The 22,004-nt window shown below is 40.6% G+C and overlaps 1 protein-coding gene across 1 annotated transcript in view; it reads right to left on the bottom strand.

Moving 5' to 3' along the window:
- Positions 1 to 21,787, bottom strand: part of LYPD6 (LY6/PLAUR domain containing 6) — a 144,245-nt gene extending 122,458 nt beyond the window's left edge. The window contains exon 1 of the mRNA XM_003278694.3: positions 21,566 to 21,787. The gene's annotated coding sequence lies outside the window, so the exon portion shown is untranslated. The remainder of the gene's footprint in view (positions 1 to 21,565) is intronic.
- Between the last annotated feature and the right edge of the window lie 217 nt (positions 21,788 to 22,004).

Genomic DNA, 22,004 nt, shown 5'->3' on the forward strand with positions numbered 1-22,004 from the left:
ACTTCGATAACAGCAACTGCCTTCTAGAGAATCCTGGGGCAGGGCCCATTGCCTGTCCTTGTCACATACTCAGCCCTTCCTTAGCTTACAGTGACCCAATCTTCATCATTTTTCTGTCCTGTGCTATCTATGCCTTTCTTTAATAACCCACTTCCTGGAACAATACATGCACATTTTGTATTTATGTGATGGTACATGGTAGACCTTCAATAATCCACTTTTAAATTTTTAAAATAATAATCTAGAGAATATTCCTTATGAACATGCAATCTTCCTCCAGGTATGAAATTTGGTTCTTCACAGAATTCTCACTTTCAAGACACCAGTAAGATGAGTATGCACTAATGTTGCCTCTAATATCTACGGCCTAGGATAATTCTCAGTCAGTAATAAAATATTCAAATAGGCTTTTTTTTTTTTTTTTTTTGGATGGAGTCTCACTCTGCCACCCAGGCTGGAGTGCAGTGGCATGATCTCATCTCAATGCAACCTCTGCCTCCCAGGTTCAAGGGATTCTCATGCCTCAGCCTCCCAAGTAGCTGGGATTACAGGTGTGCACCACTACACCCATTTAATTTTTGTATTTTTATTAGACGCAGGGTTTCACCATGTTGGCCAAGTTGGTCTCGAACTCCTGGCTTCAAGTGATCCACCCGTACAGTCTCCCAAAGTGCTGGGATTAAGGGCGTGAGCCACCATACTCAGCCTAGGCTATTTTTTAAAATATCTCTGTGAGAAAAAGTCTTTAAGACCATAACAATGACTTCATCTCATCCAATGTCATTCTGCCTTTCCTTATTCATTCTCCCCACTTCTGGGAAGGACAAGAGGGAGGCATTTCAAAAAGTCCTGTATACTGCCCAGCTCCTGGAAATTCAGCGGTGCCGTGTCCCTGTGTGAAAGATCTGCCTGTGGACACTCATAGCAGGATGGCAGAAAGGGCCCAGCAAGGGTAGTGTGGGCACCTGTCCACTCTGTGCTCCAGAAAGCCCAAGATGAGCTGTCAGCTTTGGCTGTGCAGTCACTATTTTATTTACAGAATAAAAACAAGTGCACAGGAGACACTAACTGCATGTGGCTACTTGCATTTAAATTAATTAAAACAAAATCAACTCAAAATTCAGTTCCTCAACTGTACTAACCACACTTCAAGTACTCAGTAGCCAATATGGGTAGCATCTACCATACTGGAAAGTACATACGTAGAATATTCCTGTCACCAAGAATAGGATAGAAAATTCTACTGGACAGCAATAGAGGGTCCACAGGGTTTCTTTATAAACCCCTTTGCCACTAGCTGCTTTGCTACTCTCCAGCCAACACCTGCAGGATTCAAGGGACACAGATAAACTGTCAAGTCCTGCAGGAGTTGTACTCTGCACCTCCTTGAAACCCAAAGAACAAATGGGGATATGGAATGTCACACCTGGTTATGCCAAACAATTAACACCACGTTATTTTAAAGGCATTCTTTAAGGAAAATGAACAACAAAATGCATAATTTGCTCTTACTTCAGGGAGTTCTGCCAAAGTCCTTAGCTTCTGCAACTCCATGAAAAACTTTGACACAGAATAAAAACAACACTTGATTCTCATATAGATTCTAGGGAAAAGTGGGGAGAGGGGACAAGAGGCAAAATGTCGCTAACCATTTGTTCTGAAGCTGGCATCCTTTGTATTCTTTCATGAGGTTCATTTCTGCTTTGTTACTTTGTATCAAAAAGGACTGCAGGGTTGCTGATTTTTTTCCTTTTTAAAAATATAACTCCAAAGTTGCTGGGAAAGCATTAAAATACTCATGCACCTTAGATTTATCACCAGGCAAGTAAAGTTATTCAATAATCTGCCTCTAGGTAACACAGCATATATATATTTTTTTCAGGTTTAATGAAATTGCCATCTCTCTAAAATCTAAGAACAAGAGAAAGTTGCTAATAAATTTTGAATTTCTCATATAGTTACTTTGGAGCATGAAATTATAAGAGGAACTAAATTTAAATTCCAGGCTGCTTTTTGAAAGACAAGATGACCTCCTGATGGTCTATAAAGTCTGTGAAACATCTGTTTTGATAACATATGTACTTAAAATTCCCCACATGTCAGTTTCAAGTTACCACAAAATATAAGGCAGCACCAGCTGCAAGGGTAAGGAGGAAAAGCTGTTAGCAAAGTAATGGGAAATGTGAAAAAATTTAATGGGACCCAAGTCTCTTTACCATTTGCATATCATGATCCTTGGAAACAGACTGAACAAAATCTTCAATATTACCCCTTCCACACATGAGAAAATCCCATCACGACTTTGGTGTGTTTTCCCTTACTACCTCATATTACATTGTGTTTAATTCTGGTAACTTTTAACCAAAATGCCCTCTCCTCATTTTCTCTGCCCCTCCAAATCCTAACCATTCGCAAGGACCAGTCCAAGTCCCACACTTTTCACGAAAGTTGCTTCAGTTCTTCTAGCCCACAAATTGCTACTTCTCTCCGTACCTACAGCAAATAATAATGGAGCACGCAACTCCAACTTCATTGTCTTCACTCTGTCTCTGACAGACTGATCTCACCTCCTCGCTCTCATGGATTTGCTCCCCTTTTATGGCTTTTACTGAGATCATGATGCTCCCAGCATTATATCTTCAGCACAGATGTCTCCCCTGAATTCATACTCATATTCCCAACCTCCTACTCCATTTCTCCATTTAGAAGCCTAACAGGTGTCTCAAATTTAAGGCGTGCACACCTGATCTGATCCTCTTCCAAATCTGTTCCTCTTCAGTCTTTGCATTTCAGTAAATGACAGCCCCATCCTTCCAGTTATCAGGCCCCAAACCTTAGAAGCATGCCTGACACTGCTTTCTCACTTACACTCCACATCCTATCCTTCAGAGATCTCTCCTCCACTCTTTCCACATAGACAAAGAATGCTCTTTTTCAGCATCTCCACTGCAACCACCCAGATCTAAGCCAACATCTGGACTGCTACAACAGCCTCTTATTTAGTCTCCCTCTTTCCAACCTTGCCCTCCTATATTTATTCTCACGGTAACCAGTGATCTTTAAAATCATTTAATCAGGTCATTCCTCAGTGCAGAATCTTCTAATGGCTCCCCAACTCACAAAGGAAGGAAGGGAGTGGGGGAAGAGTCAACATAGTGTGATAACCTCTAAGGCTTTGCATGTTGGACAGCCTGCCCTTCACGTCTTTGACTTTTTACTACGCTCCTCCTGGCTTGCTTACCCGCCTTCTGGGAGGGAAAGCCAGGTATGAGGCCACCACAGCACTTTTGCATTTCTGCCTGGAGGGCTCCTCCCACAGAGGTCCTCAGGGCTCTCTCCCTTACCTGGTCCAGGTGCTCATGTGATACCTTCACAGTGGAGTCATCCATGACAACAACAGTTAAAGGTACCAGCTGCCTCCCACCCACCCCTGCACTTCCTCTCCCCTTCCTCACTTTGGTTTCTCCATAGCACTTACCACCGCCTAACATACTGCACATTTCTTATTTATTTCCTTATTTTCTGCCTCTATTCCTCTAGAATGTAAGCTCTACCAGGACAGGAATTTTTTGTGGTTTTTGTTCACTGCTTTATCCCTAGAGACTTTTATCCATTTCATTTATTATTGTATTTCCACCTAGAACTATGATTGGCACAAGTTGGCCCTTGGGTATTTAAAGAGAGAGACAGGGAGAGAAGCCAAGTTCCATGAGAACAGTTGCTGTGTCTTCCACTCTTTTTTTTTTCTTTTTTGTATTTTTAGTAGAGCCAGGGTTTTGCAATGTTGGCCAGACTGGTCTTGAACTCCTGACCTCAGGTGATCCACCTGCCTCGGCCTCCCAAAATGCTGGGATTACAGGCTTGAGCCACCACGCCCAGCTCCACTCTATTTTTTTATATCCCTGGGTAGGGCCCAGAAAAAAAGTACTTGTTGCCTCATTGTTGCTGTGTTTGCATTGGCAAATATAAAATATTAGGTCATTTAAATAGTTGGACATGTTAAATATAGCCAGTGTTGATGCAATTAAAAGATGTAACTATTTTTTAAAGATTTCAAAGCTATTTAAACTTAAGCTCATAATCTCTGTTCAAGTATGAACAATTCTCAAAATCACCAATAAGAGATAGTTTCTTAAGTGCTGCCAAAAAAATGACACAAATACCCACTCAAAAAATATGAAAAAGGAATCTGTCATTTTGGGGATAAAATTACAGCAAATAAAATTTCAATGCCAGACCCCCCAAAAAGTAACTTGAATTCTTTTTCCTTTAGGTTGATTCTTAAAATGAACAAGTGCTTTAACAAATCGATTCCATTTTGTCAAGTGATGATATTGGTCATGGCTTTGGTCAAATTGTTAGGGAATTGGGGAAATAGGGGGAATGCCACAGAGAGATGAGGAGCCTCTTCCCTGCCCATCCGAAAAAAGAATGATACGTACTATAAACTGAATGTTTGTGTCCCCCAAAATTCATACACTGAAACCCTAAAGCCCAATGTGATGCGATAGTATTTGGAGATGGGACCTTTGGGAGGTCATGATGGTGGGCTCTCTTGAATAGCGTTAGTGCTCTTAATGAGACATAGAAGAGCTTGCTTCTCTCTCTTCTCTCTTCTTCCTCTTCCTCCTCCTCCTCTTTCTCCTCTTCTCTCTCTCGCCCTCTCTTCTTTCTCTCACCTTCCCCTCCAACCCCACCCCATGTAAGAATACAGTAAGAAGGCAGCCATCTGCAAGTCACCAGACACCAGACCTGCCAGCACCTTGACCTCTGACTGCCAAGCTTCCAGAACTGTGAGAAAAACAAGTAGCTTTGAGGCAGCGCGCAGTGGCTCACGCCTGTAATCCCAGCACTTTGAGAGGCCAAGGTGGGCGGATCATAAGGTCAAGAGACCAAGACCATCCTGGCCAACATGGTGAAACCCCATCTCTACTAAAAATACAAAAATTAACTGGGCGTGGTGGCACGTAGCTGTAGTCCCAGCTACTCGGGAGGCTGAGGCAGGAGAATCGCTAGAACTCGGGAGGCAGAGGTTGCAGTGAGCTGAGATCGCACCACTGTACTCCAGCCTGGGTGACAGAGCAAGACTCCGTCTCCAAAAACAAAAAAACAAAACTAGTTTTTTAATAACAGAGACTTATTAGTCAGTAAGTCTGAGAAGTGGCTGGAAAGCCTCAATCTTTCTACACATCCAGAGTGTTACGTATCAAACATCAACAATTATCTACAGAACAAATGCAAACTAAGTTCTTTTCACACAAGATGACTTGAAGGTTATGTAGAAGACTTTATGGAAATCCTCCATCCATAAAACGTTTGAGCATTCCCGAGGGGAAATGCTGTAACATGCCAAAACAAACCCTACCAAGTGGTTTTATGGCACTTATGTTCAGTCCCATAAAGAGCAACTCAGTCCTACGTGAGAGGACTCAGGTCTCTTCCAAGTTCACTGAGCTGCTGCAGTACAGAACCAACTGCACAGACACGTGTTCAGCTTTGTGAAATCTGTATAAAAACTTTTATGTACAATAATTTTAACTTTATGCATTTTTTAAATAGAAAAACAAACATTAAATACTAATTAACATCAAGTTTGTGAGTTACAAAAAAATTTTTTAACTGTTTTTAAAAAATAGTGTTAGATGCCAGGCAGTGGCTACATTACTGGAATGATAAGCACTTATCATTAACAATTTATTCATTTATTCAAGAAACACTGATCAAGTAGGGAGAGTCTTTTCATCAAATATCTACTGGGCATCTATTCTCTGCCAGGGCTTGAGACTAGTAAACTAAGGCATCGTTTATATGTTTAGGAGAATAGTAAAGGTGGCATCTAAAAATGGAAGAGTTGAATTCAAAAACCGGAGTGCAGTGCAGTTTGGAAGCCTCTCTAAGGCAACTCAAGGAGGCTGCAGACCTACGAGACCTCAGAGCAAAGCTAATATTATTAATATATCTTTTATCACTTGAGAAAAATACAGTTATCAGTTGTCTGCCAAATTTCAAAATGCAATTTGGAGTTTTAAAATATATATAATCAAATGTACACAACAAATTCCAATTTTTTAAACAAGACAAGGAAAACTAAATAGAAATATTAATGTTTCATCAGAGGCAAGCTTGAATTCAAATAACAGAAGAGTTGACAAATATTCTTAAAAATCTAAATTAAGGCCAGGCGTGGTGGCTCACACCTGTAATCCCAGCACTTTGGGAAGCCAAGGCGGGTGGATCACGAGGTCAGGAGATCGAGACTGTCCCGGCTAACACGGTGAAACCCTGTCTCTACTAAAAAATACAAAAAAAAAAAAAAAAAATTAGCCAGGCATGGTGGTGGGCGCCTGTAGTCCCAGCTACTCAGGAGGCTGAGGCCAGGGAATGGTGTGAACCTGGGAGGTGGAGCTTGCAGTGAGCCGATCGCGCCACTGCACTCCAGCCTGGGCGACAAAGCGAGACTCCATCTCAAAAAAAAAAAAAAAAAAAAATTTAAATTAAGGGTGGACGATAGACAATCAAACCAAACACACAGCCTACAGTAAGATGTCTGCTGTAGGTTACCTGTAAGTTACCTGTAGATATTCAGATTGCTCTAGTTTCAGAGAATTCACAACATGCAACAATAAGTATATGAAAAATAGTCAGGGTGAATCCTTACTCTTTCTTCATTCTTTTTTCAGAGATGGAGTCGGGGGATGTCTCAGTGAGAATCCTTACTCTCTTTTTATTTTTTTTTAAAGATGGAGTCTCACTGTGTTGCTCAGGCTAGAACGCAGTCACTATTTACAGGTGCAATCACAGCACACTACAGCCCCAAACTCCTGGACTCAGTCCTTACTCCTGCCTCAGCCTGCCAAGTAGGTGGACTATAGGCACGAGACACTATGTCTGCCTCTTTCTCTTTCTGACTCAAGAGATTACAGATGACCACCCTGTATTCCTTCACTTTAAAAAGCCTCTGGAAGAGGAGCTATTTTTGTAGGAGGAGGTCTAATTCAGACACAGCCATCCTATGTCCTGGATGTCTTTACCTTCCTCCACTCCCACACCCACTCCCACAAAGCACGTCAGCTTTCACCTGCTCCTCATCAAGTCAAGGGTGAATCTGGTGCAGAAGCCAAATAAAAAATTCAAGATTGGTGTTGGTAAGGCAAGGGGTGATAAACATATTTTGTAATTCTAAAGATGAAGGGAAGAATAGCGCACATTTTCTATATATTCAGTATTCATCTTTTCATCTTTATTTTACAGCTCTATGATTAATTGCCCTGCTTTGCTTAGAAATGCCTCTGTCAGAATAAAATCTGAGTCTTTTATAAACTGTTCTTTTCTGAAATATTATCCCCTCTATTAGTATAAATGTTTCAATATTTTTATTAGGATATTGGGGAGGTACAGCACTTGGGGAATTTATTGTTTGCTTTTTGACTGCCTTTGACTTAATGTAGTCTAAAATATAAAAATAAAAGGGAAAAGTGCATAGCTTGCAGATTTGCACTATCTCAAAGTGCGCTTCTCTTAAAGTAGATGCAGAGATTTTCTAACAGAGTACGTTTTTGATCAAATGGTTTACACGCAACACAAAAACAGTTCTAGCTAAGAGGTAAAGGGACTGACTAGGAAAGAAATAGAAAGAGAGACAAACTGATTGTACATTCACAGAATTTAAAACACAGAAGGACGTCAGACACCAGATAGTCCAATATTTTGTGTTGCAGAAAACACTGACCCTCAAGATGAACCCTCAAAATGAGTATTACTGTCAAATAGGTCTGGGAGTCACTGAATATTACATATTACACCTTCTTTCAGATATATAGAGTGAACATTCAGTTACTAAATGTTCTAAAAGTCCTGCAACTCAAAAAAAAAAAACATTTTTAATCCAGTTTCTTCTTCCTGCAATATTCCGCAGAACCAGTTTTTTTTTCCTTACAGGCCTTCCTTTGGAAGTGCTGATCTTATGCAATCATTTTGAGGAAACTGAGGTTCAAAGAAGTTAACTGGCTTGGCCTAAAACCTACCACTAATTGGTGGTTGATAATTCAGCAAACAGCATGATGAGAGTTTAGATGAAAGTGGGAAACAAGTAAAGATCTCAACATCTTTCCTTTCCACCCACACCTTACAAGGAAAAAGTTACCTCCTCTATTTCCCCATCTCAATCCCCTTGCTTGGACTCATATTCCCCCAGCTTTCACTTGCCTACTGGAAGAGGATGTTACCTAGCTTAGACTCATTCATTAAGGAGCATGACTTTTTCCCCTCACGGAAGCCTTTTAACAGTGATCTTCCAAGGCTGAATCAAAGACTTGCCAAAGGAGTGGCTTTGAAGCTGGGAGTGGCAGAAATTTGGAAGATAATTTAAGGCAGATGGATGCTTGTCGTTCTCCTCAAATTTGTTCATTTTAGGGATTTCTCTGACAGGACAGGAATCAGATAGGATCGAAAAGTTTTTTTTTAATCTATTATAAAGTAGATGATACTTTATTAAAAGTCCTTTAGCTCCTTCTTCTCTGCCCACTCTTCCTTTCCGTTTTCCACGTTCGATCTTATTCAGTACACTGCTTCTCCAGAAGAGATCTGAAACCCACATGCAATGCCAGAACCGCCCAGAAGCTATAGGAAATGAGTTTGCTCGCTATGCCACTGGACCTTTCTTGAATTTGCATGTCCTAGCTGAAAACTGTCTCCTCTAGCACAGATGTCTCCTAGATAGTTCCCAACTGAGAAGAAAGTACCATTATAGACAGCACATGTCTTTAAAATGCTATTCTATCTATGAAATGCAGAAAGTTGAGTCATTTAGAAAGTTGAGTCACCAAATAGCTTTGGTGAGAAAAATTTTTTTGCACCATGTTGATTTTTGCTTGCCTGGTTCACCTTACCAAAGAATAACAACATTGGCAACAGGGGGAGTTGAACCCTGAGTCATTTATCAGGACTGTGGGGAGCTGATGCTGGTCTGGCCACCTCTCACCTGGTGCTCCCTAAAACAACATTTTAAGCCAGTTGGCTGTGATTCTAATCTATGGGAATGAACAGAAAGAACATTGGCCATTAGAGATTAAACAGATCTGGCCTTGTCTATTTCTTTGTTTAAAAAATACCAGCCCTAACTATGCACATTATTCCCTTCCACAAATAGGAGGCCATATGGGAGACCATTGATGAAAGAGTTTTTCAGTAGCATAGAAGAACAGTGTACATCTTTATACATAGTAAATTTGCTATGTTGGCCTCTGGTTTACTCTAGTAAGATAAGGATCAAATACATTCAACATATGCTGTATCCGTAACTGGGTAGCCACCATGTGACACGGAGAAAAAGAATATCATTAAAATAATAAAGAAATCACACATGAATAATTAAATCTGTGTGATAAAATGGGGAATGATTATTTTCTTCCTTAAACTTTTGTGTTTTTTAAAAATAGAAATTACCTACTGATATGGTTTGGGTGTTGTATCCCATCCAAATCTCATGTTGAAATGTGATCCCAAGTGTTGAAGGTGGGGCCTAGTATTTGGGTCATGGGGGCATATCCTTCATGAATGGTTTGGTGCCTTCCCCAGGGTAAGGGTAAAAATATCATAACTAACTTTCCAAAGTCCTAGGTCATGGGCAACTCAGGGCTTAGAGTCTGTTTTGTGAATACCCTCAATACCTAAAAGGTATTCATTACAAGGACACAGTGGCAGAGTAGAGTCTCTAAGAAGAATGTGTATAGCTTGTGGTATTCATTTGTTCTTCCTGGACATCCAGGGGCCAAAATTAGGAGACAGTTTGTCATATAATGCAAAACCTATCCCTTCCATCTAAACCAATCTGCTATGGTTTCCCTGTGATCCCTCCAAATTTCAGATGTGGTCAATGTGGTAGTATTAAGAGATGGGACTTTCAAGAGGTGATTACACATGAGGGCTCTGCCCTCGCAAATGGGATTAGGGCCTTATAGAAGAGCCTTAACTCACTTGCTCTTCTGTCTTTCCCTGTGTGAGGACACAGCAACAAGGTGTCATCTTAGAAGCAGAGAGACTGTGCTCTCACCAGCCAGTGCTTTGATCTTGGACTTCTCGGCCTCAGATATCTGAGAAATAAATTGTTTGATATAAATTTCCCAGTCTCAGGTATTCTGTTATAGTAGCACAACGAGTCTAAGATGCAATCCTTTGTGACTCCCCCCAGATCTTTACAGCTTTTCTCTATGAAAGGCATTATTCTATTCAGCATATTGACTGAGGGCTTACTCCACGCAAAACATTATGTTCATGCTGGCATCTGTGAGAAATAAGACTAAAAATACAGGTAACAAAGAAGAGAATGTATAGAATGTAACAAAGAATATGTTAGTACAAAATACAGGTATACGTAAAAGAGCAAAATTTACACTGATGAGAGAATTAGGTGAAAAGGCGTCTTTGGGGAGGCTGCATTGAACTAGGCTTTGAAGGATGAGAAGCATTGTCAATTGTGGAATAATGGATGGAAGGACACCGCTGACCAAGGACACACCTGACTGAGAACAAATCACAACTGCTGCAAAACTTTTTGTGAATTCACTCAGGTAGTTCTTTTAATTCAGATTGGGAATCTGAATTAAAAGAACTCAATAAAAGAAAATTCTCCTATGAAGTTATACATAAAAGAAAAACCATGTACTTCTAATACCATTCCTTTGATCTTCCATGAAAAGCCACTATATAAACACAGGATATTACTTCTTTAAAGTCAGTATTTTTAAGTGGCAATATTTTTAGAACACTTGAAAGTGAACTTTTTTCTCCAAGATTGAAAATTTTCTAAGAAATTAAATGTATTCCACATGGCGAGTCAAAGAACAGTGAAGATCTATACAGCAAGAAAATATATTCTGGGGGGATGTGCTACACCTTTTAAATTATTTATTAGAGGCCTCATGTTCTTAGGAGACAAGAATTCTTGAATGTTTAATTATTTTAGTCTATATACCAATATTATGCCACACTTTCAGTTAATCAAAGCAATTTTATTAGATCAGCATTAATGGGCAGTTTTAAGTGTCAAAAAACATATGTTGGTTCCTACTCATCTGGGAATTGAGTGAAGCCTTTTGATTTGTACGGTTGAAGCAAATGATGCCCAGTGGGTGACCTACTGGCTAAAGTCAGCCAGCTAGTTAATGGTGTAGCCGCTAAAACTGGAGGAAACTAAATAACTTGCCCAAGGTCACACAGGTAGCAACTGGTGGAGGCAGAATTACACCACAGGAGAGCCCAGACCTCCAACCTTCCCTCTACATTGCCTCTCTGCCAATGGAAAATTAACATAATCTCTCACAAGCAGGTAGAGTCCTGTGGATGAAAAATCATGCAAGTAAAAGTAGAGAGTAATAAATGCTGTGATTATAAGTGCAGGTAAAGGATTATATTATCTAAAGTTCTGTAACAGCATAAAAGAACTAATATTTCTAGATATCTTCATAGAAATTTAAGTAATGTGTACATCTGGGCTAATATGTTATACTACAAGGTACTAAAAAGTGTGTTTAAAATAACCTTTATTTCTCCTGCTTTTTTAGGTCATAAAAATATTAAATATTTTTTGAAAATGTTTACCCAAAATCCTACTCCAAAAACACACTAACTGCATTGTTATTTAATCACCTGGAATGCTTAAATGTACTTTTTTGGGAGTTCAAGTAGCAATAATGATTTCCCAAAAAAAGGCAGAAATAGTAGGACAATCCTGGGTTTACGAATTCCTACATCTATGGCTGAGAACAAGTCACAACTGCTGCAAAAGTTGTTGTGAATGCATTCGGTTAGGTGATCAGGAATCGGAATTAAAACAATTAAATAAAAATTCTAGCAAAAGATGAAGATTTTACACCCAATACTTTCATTTTGCCTAACAATCCATTATGTGGTAATTACTCACGCATACATCTAAACACTTTTGAACCTATTTTTAATTTTACTTTGCATCCTCTTGTCCAGAGAATAAGGATGAGCAGGTAGGAATGCAGGACAGGAGGTAGGGGTATTACATAGTCTGACCTTATTGCTTTCTGTCTAAAATCCCTTATTTTCAGATATCAACAGATGTATTCTAGTTCTAGTTTTTAATTTTTGTGAAAAATAATGCAAATTCACTCTACTTGTAACTGTGCATGAGAATTTGACTTCGGTTATCTGTCTAGATGCTTCATTGTAGCAACCTGATAAAAACGTCATAGTAACAAGTTACAGCTATGACTGTAATTGGTAGCCTGGTTGAAAACTAAAATTACCTGATGGGACATCATGCTTAGGGCTTCCCTGAGGGCCATGATTCTGGAAACTGGGCACATCCCCTATAAGACCCTGGAAGCTTTGTCTATGGAGTTACAGGAGATATCAACTCCTAGGGGAATGAGGCTTCTAAGCCAGGATGGCTCCAGCACCTGTCCAATATGGATCTCATCTCTTCACACCTGAGCCGTGGACCATTCCAACAACGATAGACTGGATTAAGAAAATGTGGCACATATACACCATGGAATACTATGCAGCCATAAAAAATGATGAGTTCGTGTCCTTTGTAGGGACATGGATGAAACTGGAAAACATCATTCTCAGTAAACTATCACAAGGACAAAAAACCAAACACCGCATGTTCTCTCTCATAGGTGGGAATTGAACAATGAGAACTCATGGACACAGGAAGGGGAACATCACACTCCGGGGACTGTTGTGGGGTGGGGGGAGGGGGGAGGGACAGCATTAGGAGATACACCTAATGCTAAACGACGAGTTAATGGGTGCAGGAAATCAACATGGCACATGGATACATATGTAACAAACCTGCACATTGTGCACATGTACCCTAAAACCCTAAAGTATAGTAAAAAAAAAAAATAAAAAAAAAATAAAATAAAATAAAAATTAATCATGGTAATGTTGCACAACTCTGTGAATTGACTAAAAGCTGTTGAATTGTATGCTTTAAATGGATGAATTTTATGGTGAATTATATAAAAAAAAAAAAAAGTAAAAACAAAACAAAACAAAAAAAAAACTCCCTCAAAGAGAAGCACCTGATGGCAAGCCGGAGTTCTTGCCCTATGGCCTTCTGGTTATATGTAGTCTTTGGGTTGGTCTATGTTAGTCTTGGAGTCAGATTAGTTAAAGAAGACTCTCTAGTAGGCGGTGGCCTTCATAATGTATACACAAGGTCCTATCCCTTGAGCCTTTATCTTCCAAGCCAGAGTTCTCTTTACATTCTGTCATCAGAAAATAGCTACTTTCCCTAAGTCCTCACTCAAAATCCTGGGCACTGGCTTGACCACGTTATTGCTCTTATCCAATTCCTCCCTATCTGTCTTTCTTGAAAATGACAATAAGGGTTGCATGTTGTAACAATATATACCAGATTTTATGTAAAAACAACATAAAATTTTCTGTTCTTCTGCCAAGACTCCTTCTGACAACACCAGGGATATTACTGAATAATTTGACTACAGTGCCTTATTAAGCTAATATTGGAGAACAATCTACAATGACTCCCAGTTCCCTTCTGGGGATCAGGTGTTAATATTTGTCTTAGTTCACCAGGCTGCTCTAATAAAATGCCTTAGCCTGGGTAATTTACAAATAACAGAATTTTATTGCTCACAGTTCTGAAGGCTGAGAAATCCAAGATGACAATACCAGCAGATGTGGTGTCTGGTGAGGGCTCATTCTCTGCCTCATGGATGGCACCTTGTTGCTGTGTCCTCACATGGCAGAAGAGACAAGGGAGTCCCTTTCAACCTCTTTTATAAAGGCACTAATCCCACTCATGAGGGCTCTGTCCAACAGGCCCCACCTCTATGATACTATTACATTGGGGATTATGTTCCAACCCATAATTTTGGAGGTATGCCAATATTCAGACCACAGTAATATTCAATTGTTAATATTTAATAGTTTGTGGTATAAACCACTCTTTAAAAATTCTAGCTTATCAAGAAGGATCAGCCAAAAAATAAAAGATGCTGACAGGGTTGCAGAGAAAAGGGAACTCTTCTACACTGCTGGTGGGATTGTAAATTAGATCAGCCACTGTGGAAAGCAGTTTGGCAATTTCTCAAAGAACTTAAAACAGAATTACCACTTGACCCAGCAATCCCATTATTGGGCATATACCCAAAGGAATACAAATTGTTCTACATAAAGACACATGAATGTGTATGTTCACTGCAACACTATCCATAATAGCAAATACATGGAATCAACCTAAATGCTCATCAACAGTAAACTGGATTTAAAAAATGTGGTACATATACACCATGGAATACTATGCAGCCATAAAAATGAGATCACGTACTTTGCAGCAACATGGATGAAGCTGGAGGCCATTATCCTAAGTGAACTAACCCAAGAACAGAAAACCTAATACCACATGCTCTTATAAGTGGGAGCTAAACATTGAGAACACATGGACACAAAGAAGAGAACAACAAACACTGGGGTCTACTTGAGGGTAAAGGGTGAGAAGAGAGTGAGGAATGAAAAATTATCTATTGAGAACTATGCTTGTCTCCTGGGTGAGGAAATAATCTGTACACCAAATCCCTGTGACATGCAATTTAACTATATAACAAACCTGTGTATGTACCCCGAACCTAAAATACAAGTTTTTTTTTTTTAAAAGGGGGCCAGAGCTAACTGGGATTATATACACTGGTGTCCGCAGTGGGAGAAAAAGATGATGAACCCAAGCCAAAGGCTGAAAGAGACATAAAATCCAGAGCCATGGAAAGAAACAAAACACCAGCCCCAAAGCACAAAACAAACTGAAATGAGAGATGGATGCAAGTGGCAGGAGCTCGATCAAAACTTGAGAATAAGCCAGAGGATCCCAGATGACCAGCACAAACCACTTTTGTGGCCCAGGGGTCATATAATACAAAGACTACCAGGATAACTTACAGAGAAACAAACTAAAACGTGAGTGAATCATAAGACCTCAGAGGATACAACGGGCCCTAGAAACTCTTCTTATTTCAAATTTCTACATGCCTATCAGAGTTTTTAATCCTTTCATTCAATTCAAAACATTCCAACATATTTACTGGGAGAGTCTTCTGTGCTAGACGCCAAGGCAAGCACTACACAGTCAGAAAGGAAAGAAAAGAAACAGATTTAGTGCCCGTTCTCATAGCACTTACAGTCTAGAAAGAAATCAGCATTGCTTCTATAACTTTGTTCTTCGAATTCTAAGAGTTACGGCAAAAACGAAATCTTTTTACATTTCCTAGTTCTATTTTAAAAAGCACAGGTGTTCATCTTCAACCACATTTTTTCCTAACACCACACACACACACACACACACACACACACACACACACACAAAGTTATTTCAACATGCTGCCCTTTTTACATGGGGAATTCAGAGGGGAGAAAAAGGCAAAATTTTCAACTACAGATTTTCAGAAGACATAGAAATAATAATCAAATGAGCTTTCTTTCTATTAAGCTACATGAAACCTGAGGTCATAATACTAAATCTTATTTTCATAATGTTTTGTCTTCTGAGAATACGTGTTGAATGTAGAAAACTTGGAGAACACAGGTAAAAGAAGATAATAAAAGTCATTTCCAATCCCATATTATTTAGAGAGAGTCACTGTTAATATTTAGATGTATTTCTTTCCACACAGATGAACAAATAGAGAGGATTTATTTATATAAACTTATTCAGCCATATATATTTTTAAAATAGCATCACATTAATACAGAGTTTTATATCCTACACTTTTTCTAATACTGACTTTAACTTGGTGGACACATGTTTTTTAGAGAGCTGAGAGACTACTAGCCAGCTATGTTGTCTGCTGATGGGAACAGAATTTAAAACTATCTCCTATAAATGTTCTTGGGATTGCTTTTTCCAAGTACACTTACCTTCAATCTTCCATTTTGACTTTAATCTTCTATTATTTTTCTTCCTATTTAGATTGTCTTTTAAGTTATTTCTATAGTTCAACTTTAGCAGCTTGGTTTTTACTTACCAGAAGAACTACATATCACCCCTAAGCATTTATAAAAGTGTTAAATTAGACCATCCCCAAACTACTTCCTGGAAGAGGCTATTTGTCCACTCAGAGATATACCTATCGATCTCCATTTTTTGTTTCTTGTTTCCTTAGCCAATTTCCCATTCATAAGAAAAGGTCATGAATGAGGAGGGAACTGGAATCGGAAACCTGGTTAGGCTTTCTGAAACATTAAAATATATTTCCTGCAACACTTAGCAACAAACATATAGTCATGTATCACTGAACAATGGAGATATGTTTTGAGAGAGCCATCATTAGGTGATTTTGTCACTGTGTGAACATCACAGAGTATATTTACACAAGCCTAGATGTATAGCCTACTACACACCTAAGTTATATGGTAAAGCCTTTTGTTCCTAGGCTACAAACCTGTGCAGTATGTTACTGCACTAAATACTACAGGCAACTGTAACACAATAGTAAGTATGTGTGTATCTAAACATAGAAAAGGTACCATAAAAATACGGTATAAAAGAAAAAAGATACACCTATATAGGGCACTTACCATGAATGGAGCTTGCAGGACTGTAAGTTGCTCTGGGTGAGTGAGTGAGTGGCGAGTGAGTGTGTGGGTAGTGGAAGCGAAGGCTGAGGACATACCTATAGGTTTTATAAATACTACCCTTAGGCTACCCTAAACTTATTTTAACATTTTTTCTTTCTTCAATGATAAATTAACCTTAGTTTACTGTAATTTTTTTATTTGACAAACTTTTATATGTTTTAACTTTTTGATTCCTTTGTAATAACACTTAGCGTAAAACACAAACACATGGTACAAACATATTTTCTTCAAATCCTTATTCTGTAAGCTTTTTTTCTATTAAATGAAAACATGTTTTAAACTTTTTTGTTAAAAACTAGGACATAAACACACACATTAGCCTAAGCCTACACAGGGTCAGGATCATCAATATCACTGTCTTCCACCTCCACATCTTGTCCCAGGGGCAATAATATGCATGGAGCTGACATCTCCTATGATAACAACGCTTTCTTCTGGAATACCTCCTGAAGGACCTGCCTGAGGCTGTTTACAGTTCACTTTTTTAAAAAAAATATGTAAGTAGGAGTACTCTCTAAGATAATGATAAATCGCATTAACAGTAAATACATAAATCAGTAACATAGGTGTTTAACATCATTCTCAAGTATTACGTACCGCACATAATTGTACGTGCTATACTCTTCTAAGACTGGTAACACAGTAAGTGTGTTTACACAAGCATTTCCACAGGTGAGTAATGTGTTGTGCCACGACATCACCACGGCTCAGATGTCAGTAGGTGACAGGAATTTTTCAGCTCCACTATACTCGTATGGGACCACCATCATATAACCAGTGCATTCTTGACCCAAACATTGTTATGAGGTACATGACTGTATTTTCCTTCTTTAACTCTGTCAATCCCCCTTCTTCAGAAAAAAAAAAAAAAAATTGTTACTTGCTGTAATCTGTGTTTACTTTGAATATCCATCTCCCAATCATCCACAGGGACACAGGTCTGGTTTCTTGGCCTCCAGTCTTTCTGGAAACCCTCCCCCTGACTGGAGCCCCCAAGGACACCAGTCAATCCCCCAGCAATACCCCAGATTGCTGTCACGTACACACCAGCCTTCTTCAATATACTTAGGTGAAGGCCATCTAGTCTTGGTGATTTATCTGTAATTAGTCTGCTGATTAGGTATGGAATATCCTCAGCACTTGCCACTTCTTGATCTATTACCTCCAATGTGTTTATTGCTTGAGAAAGCCTGGGTGGAGGAATATTACTCAGCAAAAACAGAAGCAAAGAATTCATTTACACTCTGTTTTATCTCTTTTTATCTCCCAGTACATGTTTGGGATGATGAAAGATGAGTAGTTCCACAATCCTCATTTCACAGTATTTAAGGGACTTTCATTATTGTTTTGGAAATCCATTGCAAGGATTTTTTTTTTAACAAATTCACTTTTGATTACCCCATTTCTAGTATGCCTGAGATCTGTTGCCCTTCATAAGGTCAATTTAATAAACTGACCCTTCAAATTTTCCTTTTTCATTACATGTATCCAGGTAAGCTTTCTTTTTCTTTACTTTCCCTACATGTTTTCCCTATGAGTTTAGTGTTTTACAGAGCTTGGGTCCAAGACTTGTTTTTCTTATCACTTTTGGGTTCCTATAAGGTAATTCATATGCTTCCCACTTTCTTATGGGCAAATTAAGTATTTCTTTTCATTTCTTCCTTAACATATCAGCATTGAATTCCCTTTTAGAGACTGATTATACTCTTGATGTCCTTCTTTGGAGTCCCCTCTTCCATTAGAAGACTTAATTGAATTGAAATACATATCATTCATCATTACATGCTGCAATCTGTGTTACATCTGGTAGACACTCTAAACATTTCCTGAAAGAATGTATGATACCAACAGCTAACAATAACGGGGCATTTGGTAGGTGTCAGGTCCCATCCCAAGCATTTTAAATGCATTGTGTCTAAATTAGATTTCAGGCACCAGACGGTAAACTTCATTGGCAAGGAGTTTGCACATGTAGCCCTAGCATCTAGAGCAGAGCTGGTACATAATAGGCAATCACTAAATATTTGCTGCATGAATAAATTTTAAAAACTGCATGAGGTGGGTGCATTACTCATGATTTACACATAAGAAAACTAAAGCACAGAGAAGTTCAATCATTTTTTGAAGTCCCACAGTATATGTGAAGACAAGACTTGAATCCAAAGCCCACATACTTAACCAAGACTTATTACTAGTAAGCTCAACACTTAACCACATTATTGCAAATGAAATTAATCTCATTTATAAACAATATGCAGTGACACAAGTAAATATTGTAAGCAATCATTTTCCAAGAAAAGATTCGCAAATGATGAGCCCTTAAAAAATAATCAGATAGGCAGATATCTGTACACTTCTTATTGCTAGCTTTGAAAGTAAAAATATGATTTCTCTTTAACCAATGTCTTCTGCTACATTTGCACACTAGTCAGTGAGGATTTCAGGACTTCTGATAAGTGGGTGCTTTCTGTGTTTCCAGAGTAGTTCTGATTTTATTTAAGTCATCTATTTTGTCAATTCTTTTTAAAATAAGAATCGCACTGAGATATTCATTTATTGTTTCTATTGTTAATCGTCTTCAGAGCTTATAAGGAGTGTGTTTGTAAAATAGGAGACTTACATATTTCTCACACATCTCTCCTACTGTTACTTGGTTTTTCTGAAACATTACCATTAGGACATCGTCCTTCAAGGTTTTGATTATATGTACCTTTAACAACTCATTAGCAAAAATAACGTATCTCTTTGAAAAGGGTAGCTCTTTAAAACTATTCCTAGTTTTCACCTTAAATCTTTATCAGCCCTCACCTTAGTGGGAGCTAAATGATATTTAGCAGACAGCAAAGCCTTTTGGGGATGATTCATAACGGTCCCTCAAGCTATGGGTTAAACAGTAAAAAGAGATGCAGAAATCAGAAGTAGGTAAACAACAAAGAAGTAGGTAAACACCAAAAAGGAAGGAAGGAAGGGAAGGAGTGAGGGAGGAAAGAATTTGAAAAACACTTGACTTTGAACTCTGCTATTGATCTTGGAAAAGCCCATCTTTGAAAGCCTCAGTTGTTTCATCTGTGAAATGGGGATGATAAAGATACGATTTCCTCAGACACTTTAATAGTAGATTTCAATGTGCCATATAAACTATCCAGTATGATACAACACATGGTATGGTTTTTTACTTGATATTATTTGCCTAGAATCAGCCCCATTTATGCATTATGTACTATAAACATTCACCTTAGAAAGACTGTCAACAGCTTCAGAGTGTAGCTTCATCAATTGTCTGTCTTAATTGGTCTGGAAGCATTTCCATTATTTTTAACCCAAGGAACCAATTCACAATTTTTAACAAGCTTTGTGTGCCTACAAGCTCAGAAAGCTTACGGTGTGCTCTCGGGACTCGAGTTCTATAAACCTCTATTTAAACAAGGAAGCCTCTTTTAAGTCCTGTTTCAGTCTGGTGCCTTTGGTCGAGGTGAAAACTAAAATTGAAAACAGATAGATGTTTTACATTTAAATGGGTTTAACATAAACGTGCATTAAGCCATTTCATGGGCGATTGCACAAATACCTTTTGCAAACTTGGTACACGTGAGCGCATATACAGTAACCATTAATGTCTTCTAGAGAAATAAGGTGCAGATCCAAAATTTTAAACAGCTAGCTCGAGTTCCTCTCACTCGAAAGAAAATGTAATGGCTTTAAGGGAATTACTCTAATAATATCATGGCATCTGCAATGGCCGGCCAGAGCAGAGCAGAACAGAGTGTATGTCACCGCAAGTCAATTTAACAAGAAATAAGCTTCCCCCTGGAGAATCTAAACTCCCTTGCCTCCCAGAAAGAAAACTGAATTTTGGAGGTCACACCTTGGGTAGGTTACCACAGAAAGAGGCTTAACATTCTTTTTGTCTTATGCTGTGGGAAGTCAACGCTGTCCTTCCAACAAGTGACTACCAAAGACCCTCTTCCACCCCCCCATTCTCTCCCCCATCCCCCCATCCCCCCCATTCTCTCCCCCATCCCCCCATTCTCTCCCCCCCATCCCCCCCATTCTCTCCCCCCCATCCCATTATAACAAGTCTTTGGAGTCGTCTAGGAAACGGGATGTGATTGTGACACTTGAAAATGCCAAGGACCACACCGAAGGCAATCATGATCAAACACCAAGTTTTGAGCCCCGCAATGAGGAGCAGGGCAGATACTGGAGCGGGAGAGGGGACTGGAGGAGGGCGGCGGCAGAGATAGTGAGGATATGGTGGGGGTCAGAGCGAATCACACCGTCAGCGAGCTTTAGGTTGTAACTGAACGCTTAGCCAAATGTGAATCAACCGAACTGCTGTTACCAGAGAGAAAAACAGGTCGCCAAGTCAAGCCCAGGCCAAATCCCAACTCTGTGGGGTGGATGGCTGAATGGCCTAGCGTGGTCTTGCAGCGGCGGGGAGGTACCCCCAGCACACTGCACCTCCCTCAGAGGCTCCGGGTGGGCGCAGCCGGGCCACAGCCACCGCCCCCCGCCCCGCAGCAACATGTGGGGTGCTGCCAGTCCGCCACCCGGGAACTCCCTCCGGCTGGAGTTCCTGGTGGACGCATGCTGGGCAGTGAGAAGATGCTGAATTACTCCTGGGAAAGGTTCCTCCAGCCTTGAACTTGGCAGCTCCTGACCTTTCCATCCCACCCCCCGCGCGCCAGCCCAACACACACGAGTACACACGCCCCTCCGGACCCGTCCAGGCTGCGCGCGGGACTCTCTGCCCACTTGGGGCAAAACGCCGGAGGCCGGGACCCCAGTTCCTCTGGCCCCAGGGGGTTGCCCTAGCATCGGGTAGTTTCAGCGACTCAGCGCACTCCCTGGCTTCGCCAGGCCCCGCCTAAGCCGGGGCCGCTGGCACCAACCCGCTGTTCTTTTGTGCTCTCCCGGGAAGCCCGCGTCTACTCACCCGGACTGCGCGCGGATTCCGGCCGCCAGCTGCAGCCCGCTGCCCCATCCCACGAACACTGCGGCGCCCCCAGAGTGTGCAATGCGGAGCCCCGCCAGCGCGCTGCCGGAGCCCGGGAGCTCAGGGAGGGAGCGCGGAGGAGGGAGCGAGGGAGCGCGGCGGGGAGAGGCCGGGGGCGGCTGGGGGCGCGCGAGCCACTCCCACTCGCGCCGGGCACTGGCCGCCGCCCGCAGCCGCGGCCGGCCCGGCCTCGAGGGCCGCGGAACCAATCAGCACGCGCGAGGGGAGCGGAGCCCTCCGCGGGGCGCGCTCATTGGCCCGGTGCGCGCGACCCAACTCCGGGAGAATCTGCCTGAGCGCCAAGTCTGCAAACTCCGGCCAGCGAGAGCCGACCGCCCCGCGCAGGTGGGGCACCCGGGCGCCGTGCTCCGGGGCGCCG

The sequence above is a fragment of the Nomascus leucogenys genome, chromosome 20 (genome assembly GCF_006542625.1).
Source record: "Nomascus leucogenys isolate Asia chromosome 20, Asia_NLE_v1, whole genome shotgun sequence".
Lineage (NCBI taxonomy): Eukaryota > Metazoa > Chordata > Mammalia > Primates > Hylobatidae > Nomascus > Nomascus leucogenys.